Genomic DNA, 4,133 nt, shown 5'->3' with positions numbered 1-4,133 from the left:
ATTTATGCGCCCTTTTAAAGCCAAACCAGGCTCATGGGCCCGGTTTCCCGGTCTCTATGGTGTATGTGTTCCCCCTAGTTGGACGGGACGCCAGTCCATCGCAGCGTTACTCAAGAAACGGGAAAAAAGAGTAAGATAATGTTCGGGCGAAAGAGTACAACAGGGGTCGCCACTACCCCACGCCGGAGCCTCGTGGGGCTTTTTAGGTGTTTTCGACACACACACACACACACACACACACACACATGTATGTATGTATGTTTCACAGCTTGTGCGTCCACATTTTTTAACCGTTGGTTTCGTGGTTGTTGTGTAAAGCTTCGCATTTGTTACAAGTCTCGATTTGTGTTGCCTTTTACATTTCATGTATTTATGCGCTTTCAGGATGTTGTTCATTTTTGGGTTTCTAGTTAGTAACGGAGGATTTTGCACAATAGTGTTGTATGCCTCATTGTTTCTAGAGTTGTGGATTGATATATACGATAGTGTTTTGAGATGAGGTGTGGTGTTATGCTTTGTTGTCCTTAGTGTTTTTATGTCTAATTTCTTGGTACGCTTAATTCCATCGCCTATAAGTGACGGTGGATATTGTTTTTCAGGTAGTGTTGTTTTGAGGTCTTGAATACGAAGGCCCCGAGTAGTTCTATCAGACACTATTGTGCAAATCTTTTTTGTCAAATTAAAGGGGATATTTATTTTGATGTATTTCGGGTGGCATGAGCTAAAGAGGAGATATTGCTTCGAGTCTGTTGATTTATGATAGATGTCAGTTATAATTTGGTTATTGACTTTTTTTTTATCATAATATCCAAAAATGGGAGATGTTCTTGCTATATTCCATTGTGAATTGAATGTTACTATTCATATCATTGAGTGCTGATTTGAAGTCTTAAAGTTTGTCAATAGTCTCCTTTCAAATGATAAAACATTCATCCCGGTATCTTTTCCAGCTTTCTCTTATGTGATGGTGAAATGAATAACCATATTTTTGAAGTAACACTTCATATATGGTGAATTCAAAATAACCCATTATCAGGTTCGCAAGAACAGGGGCTGCTTTTGTTCCCATCGTAATTCCGCAATTTTGACGATAGTATGTGTCAACAAATAGGGGATAATTGTTCTGAAGTATAAATCGTCTCTAATGAAACTTTTGATGTATTTCAGCAAAGGTTTCAGTGGGATGTCTAGAAAATTGCTTAGGCGGTGGGTTTCACAGGCTGGGCAAGCTATAATGGGCCTTAACGTTAAGTCTTCTGGCGCTTGGATATTTATGTATTTGCCTGGTGATTGTTTGCAGGCTTCATTAATTATCTTGTTCTTGTGTATTTTAGGTAGGCCGTAAAAAAGACTAGGTTTACATTTGAAGTTCGTGATGTAGTCTGTTTCTTTTTTCTGTCAAGCCTTCACCATGTAGACGTATTAAGGATGCAAGATTTTTCATTGTTTTTTTATGTTTATAGTTTACAACTTTTTCGTAGAAGGCTTCGTTTTCTAGTATGTATAACACTAGGTTTTTATAGTATTCTGTGTCCATCAGGTCTACAGCACTTCCTTTGTCTGCTTCTTTAAAAATCAGGTCTTTGTCGTTTTGTAGTTCAATTAGATTTTTCCCTTCTAGATTGTTATGGTTCGAATTAATTTTTCGCGTATGGAATGTTATGGGAAATTTTGGATATGGTCGCACAAGTCATCTAGCGTTTTATTCCTACCTTTATGTGGAAGGTAATTACTTCTGTTTTTAACCAGTGACTCATCTTCGTTGTTGTAGTCGGATAGTTCTTCTGCGAGTCGTATATTTTTTTTGCAGAATTTTGAAATATTGTCTTTAATTTCATTATGGCTGGATCTTCTTGGGGTTGGAGTAAACTTTAATCCTTTAGCTAGTATACTGATTTTTGTTGCAGTGAGAGTTTTCTTTGATAAATTTATTACTTTGGGTTTCTCCTGTAAGTTTTGTTCCAACGTGTTTCTCTCCAACTCGGTCCAAAAAGTATTTACTGTAATTTGGTTGGTAGCAGTTATTAGTGTTATTATTGTTATTAATTAAATCAGTATTATTATTGTTATTTACTATATTGGGATTGCTGGGAGATTGGTGCTACTGTCTGTGTAAATAGGTTGAGAATCCGTAAGTTGAGTTATATATGCCGCAGTCAGACGACCGAAACAAGTAAAAGAATAAAAGGATAAAAAAGCATATATATATATATATATATATACATAGGCGCAGGAGGGGCTGTGTGGTACGTAACTTGCTTACCAACCACATGGTTCCGGATTCAGTCCCACTGCATGGCATCTTAGGCAAGTGTCTTCTACTATAGCCTCGGGGCGACCAAAGCGTTGTGAGTGGATTTGGTGGACGGAAACTGAAGTATATATATGTATATATGTGTGTGTATTTGCTTGTGTGTCTGTGTTTGTCTCCCAAACATCGCTTGACAACCGATGCTGGTGTGTTTTATGTCCCTGTAACTAGCGATTCGGCAAAAGAGACCGATAGAATAAGTACTAGGCTTCAAAGAATAAGTCTTGTGGTCGATTTGCTAGACTAAAGACAGTGCTCCGGCATGGCTGCAGTCAAATGACTAAAACAAATAAAAGAATAAAAGGATAAAGGAATATACATATATAGGTTGAAAATATGTGGAAAACATGTATAAAAAGTGGAAGAGAAATGCCTTCGTTTCACATTGTTTAATATCTTTTTATACAGAATATCTTTTTTAATATATACATATTTTATGGATGTAGTGATATCCAACCGGTTATCGCTATTTAAATTAGCTTTTCAAGGGACATTGTGAAGTAACATTTTATATATACTTTCTAAATATTTTCAACTCATAATTTTGCCACATGGTGTATACTGAATCTCTAGTATTTTTTCTCCTTTTATATATTTTTCAGGTAATATTATCTACATTTTACATAAAGATTTGTATAAGTCTTTTGTTTATGCATCTATTGTTTTGTTCGTCTATAACAGATTTGTAAAAAAAAAAACATGGCGTCGAAAGCAAAACATGACCAGATTGTCGCTTTGAAAACAGCTGGAGTAAGCAACCAGGACATAACAAAACAGCTGAATTTGTACGATAAAACTATGTTCAATACCTGGAAACGGTATATGGAGTCTGTTACTACTTCTAGCTGCCAATTCCTGGTAGGAAACGATCAATTCGTACCAGACAAGCTGTTGAAGCTGTGAAGAAGCGAATGAACTGAAATTCTTGCAGGAGTGCAAGAAAGACTGCAAAAGCTCTTGATACTTCGAAATCCTCAATGCACAGGATTTTTGAAGTGGATTTAAATCTAACTACATACAAGAAACAATCTTGGCAGTTAATTTCAGCAGCTTTAAGAAACGGCTCGACAGGGATAAAAACATGTTAGATGAAATGAAGCACGCCGCTAACAATATGTTGATCTCGTCCGACGAGAAGATCTTCACTGTGGCGGCAGTTACCAACAGGCATAATTACAGGTTTTATGCATATAATGCTTGCCCGAAGGTAGCAGGAGACATTTACGCCGTCAGAAGCCAGCTTCACTCAGTTTCATCTGATGTGTCCAAGCCTCCCTTGATCTTCATTGATGCTAGCATCAAGGTCAACGGTGAAGTTTATGTGGGAATGTTAGATGAGAAAGTGTTACCTGAGTCACAAAAAACCTTTGATGACCGTTACATTCAAGACGGGGCTCCAGCCCACATATCCAATCTGACATAGAGGTGGTGCAAAGAGCATTTCAGCAGTGTTGGGGACAAAATGATATGGCCTTCCTCAAAGCCAGACATCAAACCCATGAGCTTTGCTATTTGGTCCATTTTAGAGAGTAATGTTTCTGCTCGCTCCTATTCAAATGTGTCAGACTTGAAGAAAGCTCTTGTCTTCATGGGTCAAGTTGGATGAAGATGTGGTACAACGCTCTTGTAACTCAGTGACTACTCGTTTGCAGGCGAAAGGTGGTCATTTTGAAATGTAAATACCACAATGGATTGACAATTTACAGTAGAACGTGTGTGCCAAATTTCATTATCCTACCTTAAGTTTATTTTGAATAATTAATATCAATGTGTAAAACTTTCTGGATTACCCTGAACACACACACACACACACACACACACA

Source organism: Octopus bimaculoides, chromosome 17 (genome assembly GCF_001194135.2).
Source record: "Octopus bimaculoides isolate UCB-OBI-ISO-001 chromosome 17, ASM119413v2, whole genome shotgun sequence".
Lineage (NCBI taxonomy): Eukaryota > Metazoa > Mollusca > Cephalopoda > Octopoda > Octopodidae > Octopus > Octopus bimaculoides.
This window is presented reverse-complemented; position numbering follows the sequence as displayed.